Genomic DNA, 8,516 nt, shown 5'->3' with positions numbered 1-8,516 from the left:
ATTTGATCCCTTTATGCAATTGTAAATAGACTAAAAAACAGATTTCCAAGGAGGCTGAAAAAATGGCTCCACAGTGAGGAGTGTCTACTGTTCTTGCAGAGGACCTGGGTTCGATTCCTAGCACACACACTGGGGGCTCCCAAGCATCTGTAATTCCAGTTTGAGAGGATTTAACTGCCTTCCTGTCTACCAGGCAGACATGTGATACACATAAAAACATGCAAGCAAAACAATCGCATACACAAAATAAACGTAAGGTGGTACATGCCTTTAATCCCAGCACTTGGGAGGCAGAGGCAGGAAGATCTCAGTGACTCCAAAGCCAGCCTGGTCTACATAGTTATCTCCTGGTCAGCCAGGACTATAAAGAGAAGCCCTATCTCAGGAAAAAAATCAAAATAAATAGATTAATTATTAATAAAAATGATTATAACGATAAAAATAAAGAAAATTTCCAAAGGAAAATTACAAAGAAAGAAAAACATGAAGGTTTTGAGCTAAGCCAGTAGCTCGGTTTGGCTGCCATAAAGATTCTCTGGAAAGTGGCAGCTTTGTTCTATCCAACAGTCCTGAGTGGCAGGCAGAAGTTAGCAAGAAAGGTCCTCCTTCCCCCTCCCCCCTCCCACACCCACACCCACACCCTTGATTCTCAAGTAACCTTGAGCGATAGAGCAGCCTCCAGGTCTGGCTGCTTTAATGAAAGGTAGTATTTATTTAAAGATCTATGGTGGTTTAGATGAGGATAGCCCCCACAGGCTCATATATCTGAATGAGAATGGTCCTCACAGGTCCCCAGCCGCTGGAACTGTTTGGAAAGGATTAAGAGGTGTGGCCTTGTGGTAAGAGGCATGCCAGTGGGGGGAGGGCCTTGAAGTTTCAAAAGCCAGCACCTTTCTCAGTTAGTTCTCTACCTCTTGGTTGTGTCTCAAGATGTGTGGTCTCTTAGCTGTTCCTCTATCACCATGCCAGTCTGTTGCCATGCTCCCTGCCATGGTGGTCATGGATTCTAACCCTCTGAAACTGTTAAGTCACTAATAAACATTTTCTTTTGTAAGTTGCTTTAGTCCTGGTATCTTCTCATAACAAGAGTAAAGTAGCCAACTGGAGGTCTAATCCACCGTACATTACTCACTAAGCATCTATTGGCTTTCCTGCCTCTCCCAGATGCCCTTGCAGTTGCATTCAAACCATGTTACTACTCCTGACCAAAGAAGCATGGGAGAAAGTGATACTCAAGTCAGGCCCATTTCCAAGCCTGGTGTTCCCTGGCCCCGTGGGGTCCTCGGCTTCCTCTTCATAAGTTTCAGGGGCCACAAAAGTTATACAATAATGTGTTATATCCTCAAGATGAGGAACAACTAGACCCAGAGTCATCCCCTGAAGAAAGGTGCTAGAGAGAGAGAGAGAGAGAGAGAGAGTCACTGGACTCCAACAAGGGTGCTTCGAAATGAAAAAGGCACGTGGGTGGGAGGAGTCAGCACCTGCATCCCAGGGCTTCAGTTGTTACAACTTTGCTAGGGTTCCAATCACTGCAGTGAAAAACCATGCCCAAAAAGCAAGTTGTGGAGGAAGGGGTTTATTCAGCTCACACTTCCACATTGCTGTTCATCACCAAAGGAAATCAGGACAGGCACTCAAGCAGCACAGGCAGGAGATGATGCAGAGGCCATAGAGAGATGTTCCTTACTGGCTTGCTTCCCGTGGCTCGCTCAGCCTGCTTTCTTATAAAATCCAGGACCACCTGCCCAGCGATGGCACCACCCACAATTTGCTGGACCCTTCCCTATCAATCACTAATTAAGACAATGGCTTACAGCTGGACCTTAGGAAGGTACTTTCTCAATGGAGGTCCCCTCCTCTCTCCTTTCAGATAACTCTAGTTTGTGTCTTAAGTTGACATAAGACCAGCCCAGCCCAACTGGGATGTTTCTATACTAACATTCTCACCTGGAATAATTGTGCTGTAGATGGTAATGGTTAACGGCTACAGCAACAGGGTGGAGCATAGCATAGAGTCCAAGACTTTCATGGTGATATCAGCCTGGGTAAGAGCAATGGCAGGATTAGAGGTGGCTCAGAGTCATTTGCATGCATATAAAGTTATCGAGCTTCACGCTCTGGGGTTTTAACAAACACTCACTCTTGAAACACAAATGAACCAAACTACAGATTATTTTCCTTTCTTTCTTTCTTTCTTTCTTTCTTTTCTTTCTTTCTTTTTTTTTTTTTTGATGTTCAGATATTTCTATTTTTTAACTATTGATAATTTCAACACATATTCAGCCAACTCTTTCTTACAATGTAGCTCCCCACAGTATGGAGAAACCATAATGTATATTTCTCTATTAGTGGGCACATAAAGTCTTTGAAGCTGTGATTAACATGTTTGAAACGCCATGCAAGGAGTGGATACCTGCAAGGGGACTTCTGGGGTCAAAGGATATGCGTATGTGTAGATTAAATAAACATGACTAAACTGCTGGCCAAGAGTCATACTAACTTACATGTGTCTCAGCAGCGTGTAAGCTCTCTCATTTCTTCACTTTTTCTCTGATAAGGGGTGTGGATAATTTGCAGGCCGAAACATTTTATGTTAGTAGCCATATGGCATTTATTTGATCTGAGTCACCTCCTGTGCTTGTTTGATTATAGAGGAAGGTGACCCATCACTGCTTAAGGTTCTCAGACATAAACTCAGAGACCTAGTTCCTTAGGACCAACTTCATCTAGTGCTGCCGGGGGTGGGGGTGGGGTGTGAGTTCCTTTCATGAATAGTGACCTCTGCATCTTTGAGCATCATAAAGCCCAGGCTAGACCATTCAGAAGTGTTAATACAGAATCACAGTGGTACCCAGAGAACCATAAGAAGATAAAGGAGATGCTCACTGGGAGAAGATGGGGGTTACATCTAAAACACTTGAGAATCAGGGTAAAAGTGATTGAATACAATGTTTTTTAAAGCCAAAATCAACACAAAAACAAACAAATGAAGAAAGGTACAATTGATCTTATGGACTTTTCCCTTTGTTCCACCCAGGCTTCTGTAGAATTCAGCATGGCCCAGAGCATCAATTGTCCTACAAAGCTCTGGAAACTTTTAGACATACCTGCACCTTACAGTTGCTGCCAAGGCTTCTGGAGAGACTTCTCTGTGGCTAAGAAAGAGCACTGGCTGCTCTTCTAGAAGGCCCAGGTTTGCTTCCCAGCACCCACAAACATCTGTGACTCCAGGACCAAAGGGATCTGATGCCCTCATCTGACCTGCACAGGTGCCAGGCATGCATGTGGTACACATACATACATGCAGGCAAAACAGCCATTTGCATAAAAAAGGAATAAAACAAATTCCTGCCAGGGTTTGTTTTTATAGAGACACATAGACCCTCTCAGAGACTAATATTTCTTATATCTGAGTTGTCCGTGTAGAGGAAATAGAGAAGATGTTAAATAGCAGGTTTCAACAAATATGTGTCATACCTCCACCAGCCTCACAGCCATGCCAGTTGGGTAAGAGGCATCAAGGCGGCCCTGTTGTTTGCCAGTTTGAGTCTCTCATATTGAGCCTTTTTGGTCTCTTACTTTTATCATAGTGACCAAGTATAGTCACTGTGTGTGTGTGTGTGTATGTGTGTAAGTGTGTGTGTGTGTGTGTGTGTGTGTGTGTGTGTGTGTGTGTGTAAATGAGTGTGTGTGTATTGTGTAAGTATGTGTGGGTGTGTAAGTATGTGCATAAGTGAGTGTGTGTGAGTGGAGTGTGTATGCATGTGTATCTATGTGAGTGTGTGTGAATGAGTGAGTGAGTGAGTGAGTGAGTGAGTGAGTGGGGTGGGGTGGGGGATGGGGGTGTGCATGTAGAGACCAGAGGCTGACATCAAGTGCCTTCATCAGCCTTTTTTCTGCCTTATTTTTTGAAACTAGGTCTCTTACTGAACCCACCAATTCCGCTGGATTGGCTGCCTAGCCCGGGGACCCTGCCCTCTCAGTGTCTCCACAGAGCGCTGGGATTACAAGTACGTTCGGCTCCCTTGCAGATCCTGATGCTAGAAACTCGGGTTCTCATGCTTGCCTAGCAAGCCCTTCACCAGCCCCACAAGCGGTCACTTCGTTGACTCAAGACTGTTAAGAGGAACAGACAATCATTTACTGGGTACCTGTCTTGTATTGTAAGGAGGCCACTCTCAAGGTTTACCTCGGTTAGACTGGTGTGATTTGAATGAGAAAACTAAACCTCAGAGAGATTTACCCCAGTCACAGCCCATGCCAGTGACTGAGTGGGGCTTTGGATGACTATATTGGCTAATGTTGACTTATCTTTGGGCAGTGTCAGTAGGAAAAGAGAAAACCATCTCTCATTTCTTGCCCCCTGCCACCAAGCCCCAAGGACAGATGCTCCCTCTAATTTCCAACCTGTCTGTGCATCTAAGTTAAAAGCACTGAGTTTTAAGTGGATGGAGATGCATCTACATGGCTCACCATTAGAGCCCTGGCCTAACCTGCTGCCTGCCTCGTGTACTGATTGATTTTTCTCAACTTAACACAAACTTAGACTTATCTGGGAAAGGGGAATCTAAATTGAGAAGATGCCTCAGACAGACGGACCTGTAGACAATCTTGTGGGGATGCTTTCTTGATTGATGGTTTGTGTGGGCGGGCACAGATCCTTGAGTTAGTAGCACTCCTGAGCACAGCGCAGAAGGAAGTAGGCTTTGCAAACCTTGGAGAGCAAGCCAGTAAACAGCATTCCTCCAAGTCCTCTGCATTAGTTCCTGCCTTCAGTTTCCCAATTTGGGTTCCTGTCCAGACTCCTAGGATGTTAGACTATAAGCTGTGAGATGAAGAAAAAGAAAAGGAAACAACAACCAAAACAAGCCTTTCCCCCTCAAGTTGCTTTTGTTTGGTCACGGTGTTTAATCATTTATCACAGAGGTAGAAACCTTAAGCGTGCACAAGGCCCAAGGTCAAACTGAAGCATGGCAGAAGTCTTACTCCTGGCTCAGCCCAGGCCTACTGCCTTCAGTGAACCATTTGTTTCTCTTGCTGGAATTCGGGGTACCCATGCTTCTTCCTGCCCACTGCTTCTCACTCTCCTCATCTCTCCACCAAATGGTACGCTCTCTAATGCCCTAGCAAGGCAGGTACCAAAGCAACACAGCTCCATTTTCTGCACGCCAGCCGGTCTGCAGCCAAGTCCCTCATGCCTTTAGGCAATCCAAGCTGGTATACACAGAAGGCCCCATGCATCTTATTATGCAAAATACAGCAGCTTCTCAGAAGGGCTCTCAGCTCCTACACTGAGAGAGAATTTTGGAGACCTTAGACCATTGGTTCTCAGCCTTCCTAATGCTGCTGCCCCTTAATACAGCCCCTCCTATTGTGGTGACCCCCCAATCACAAGATTATTTTTGTTGCTACTTCATAACTATAATGTTGCTACTGTTATGACTTGTAATGTAAATATCTATTTTAAGACGGTCTTAGGTGACCCTTGTGAAAGGGTCTTTCGTCCCTTCCAACCAAGGGTTTGAGAACACACAAGTTGAGAACTGTTGCCTTCGAAGCTCAGCAGCTGTGCCTCTTTCTGCTTGGTTCAGTGTGAATGCCACCTGGCTAGGCAGTCCAGATCTTGGAGATGTGACTCCTGAAGAGAAGGAATTGGAAGACTAGAGGAAGCCCTTTCTCAGAATATTCCTCCATCCGAAAATTTCATCTCCAGAATATGCCCAGCCAACCTTGTCCTCTACCCAAAGCAACTACCCCAAGGAACAGCATATGTCACCTCTGGGAGGCTCACACCAGGCTGTGTGAATTCACAAATTGCCTTCTTAATCCCCACTTGGCAGGCAGGGCATGCATCAGGGAGAGGTAGGAATCAATAACCTCGTTTTTGTCCCCATCCCTTCCTTCCTGTCCCCCTCACTACCCAGGAACAGGAAGCGAATGTTCATACAAATGTCATTTGTCCCACCTGCCAGAAGATTTAACTTTGATATGCCTTCTAGTGGATTTTTATAAACAAAAAGCATATACCTGTGAAGACATGCCCGTGCCAAACAATGATCAATTATCTCCAATTATGTCCACAGCCCCTGATGTCAACACAACGCCATTCAAGGAAGCCTGTCACCAACCTCAGCTGCTGAATAACAGAAAAATTAAAGAGCATCACTTTTGGATCCTGAATGATGGCCTTGGTGCCTGGGGCCAGTCATCACTCTAGCAGGAATATCATCTAGGTCCTAGATGTTGTGGCCTAAACCGAAATGAGACCCCCACAACGCTTCACTCCCAGGCCTCTCTGTCTAGAAAATCTATACCCTACAGTATCTGTTCTATAGTTTGGAGAATAGTCTGTGGTATCCCTATTTTCAGTTTAGAATGAATGAGCTTATTAAATGCATAGCAAGCCAAAGTCAAAGAATAAATAACAAGAGATAGATAGATAGATAGATAGATAGATAGATAGATAGATAGATAGGTAGATAAATGAAACATCATTAAATTGGGTACTCAGAACATCTAGCAGACATTGGTGAGGGCGGTCCTACTAAGGCAGCCAGCTGGAGTTTCCAACAGTGGGAGTCCCAGGCAGAACTGTGTTCTCTGTAACTAAGGCTTCTAAATGAAAGATCAGATAGCAACAGAAACCAAAGAGGGAAACTGAGGTAATCCACTGGAGTTCCTGGGTAAACTTCCTCTCTATGGATAAAAAGCTTCTCGTGGCTGGACTTGCAGTTTCCAGTTCTACTGCAGGCACTTCTGTGCCGTGGGAAGACTAGAAACCTCTGTTGGAAATGGCTTACCTTCTAACACTTCTCCAGGACAGCGTTTTCATTCCTGGACTCTTTGGCCGTTCTCATTCGTCATGGTCACAAAGTGAAGGAACCAACCCATCCCCAGTTAAGGGGTCTTGGAGGACATTTGATTTCAATGTTCTTATGTCTGAAGTTGGTGTGTTGTGCAGCCCAGCTTCCCGAGAGATCTTCTCAACCATCTCAAACAGTGCATGGCCATTTCCCAGGGTGATGTACACTACAGTAGCTCCAGGCCCTGTCACCCAGAACTGGCTTCTGGGTGTTTAATGGCTCCCTGTGCTGTCTCTCTGTGGTTTCTCAACCTCTACACTACGGGCATTCTGAGCTGTGTAACTCTGTGGCAAGGGGCCACTTGGATGCAGTATAACATCACCAAACTCAATTCACCAGTTCTTTGTGATGGTCTTATTGTTATTATTTCATTTCATTGTGGATGCTTTCTTGTTTGCATGATTACATTGTGTGTGTGTGTGTGTGTGTGTGTGTGTGTGTGTGTTCGATCAGTAGTGGGAGCAGAGAGCGGACCCCAGAGAGCCCTGAGAGTGCACACACACACACACATATGACTATGTCTGTTTTTTTTATTGGGAGGTGAGGATTCGAACTTGGAATCTTCATGATTACACAACAAACATGCTTACCCATTTAGCCATATTCTCAGCCCAGAACTCCTTCATTTTTGACCACCAATAATGTCTCTAGACATGGGCAAATGTCCCCTAGGGCAAAGGAGACAATGTCACCCTCAGATGGGACCGACCCGTAGCCCTTCTCTGTGGAAGTCACTGAGGATGTGAGGCAGGGCCTGCAGAGCAGAAAGTCCTTGCATTTGTGTGACTGCTGAGTCACCAGCCCTGTCTTTGGACTAGGAGGCTCTTAGGCATCGGCATTCAGTGACAGGGCACCCTGTCCGGGTGGGATTGATTTCACAAGCTGCTGATTTCCTCCCTGGAAGGATGGGGCACAGACTGTGTGTGGGGCATGGAGCCAAGGGTGTACAAGAGCAGAAAGAAGACAGCTGCAAATGGAGAAAAGAAAAGCAAGGGAGGATTACTGAGTTCCATGCAACATCACAGCATGGCCCAGCTCACACTTCTGTCATAACGTCAGAGTTCCTAGGCACAGCAAAAGCCTGGGACCTCTCTCTTTGACAGGTGCGCACTTACATGTTGCTACCCCTGAGGGGACCAATCAGGCTTGGGAAGGTGAGTGGTTTGCCAAGCTACCATGGCTAAGGACCCATGTGCCTCACCATCTTCAGAAATGGGTCACTGGGACATTGAACAATCCTCTGGACAACGGGTTCCAGGGGTATAAGTTCAGGAAAGAACTTGAGCTAAATAAAAAGTTTGCTTCTTAGCTGACTTCCAGGCTCTGGGTGGTTTAGCTCAATAGTCCTGATTAAAGTCACTTAGTAACTGTTTTGTGGTCATTTTCTCCACCATAGAACCCGTTGAGTCAGATGGCATGGGTACTCTTGCTTTCCAAATCTTCCATGGGACCTGATAGACCAGCCTAGTCAGAGGGGTGATTTTTCCTGAGGCCAACTTCCTTGGCTTGAAAATTGCTGTTTTCTTCATGTGTCTTCATGTTATCTCTCCAGTGTAGTGTCTCTTAATTGCTTCTTTTCCATTACATTCATTTATTTAGTGTGTGTGTATGAGAGAGGGGTGGGGAGTGAGAGGGAGAGGGAGAGGGAGAAGG

The 8,516-nt window shown here is 45.5% G+C and overlaps 1 long non-coding RNA gene across 1 annotated transcript in view; it reads right to left on the bottom strand.

The window, feature by feature from the left end:
- Positions 1-7,469: 7,469 nt before the first annotated feature.
- The window catches only part of LOC110304125, a 3,489-nt gene continuing 2,442 nt past the window's right edge, over positions 7,470-8,516 (bottom strand). Inside the window, exon 3 of the long non-coding RNA XR_002379017.1 lies at positions 7,470-7,830. This is a non-coding gene — a long non-coding RNA (uncharacterized LOC110304125). The remainder of the gene's footprint in view (positions 7,831-8,516) is intronic.

Source organism: Mus caroli, chromosome 11 (assembly GCF_900094665.2).
Source record: "Mus caroli chromosome 11, CAROLI_EIJ_v1.1, whole genome shotgun sequence".
In the NCBI taxonomy this organism is placed as follows: domain Eukaryota; kingdom Metazoa; phylum Chordata; class Mammalia; order Rodentia; family Muridae; genus Mus; species Mus caroli.
The sequence above is the reverse complement of the archived record's forward strand: the minus strand, read 5'-3'. Positions and strand labels throughout refer to the sequence as shown.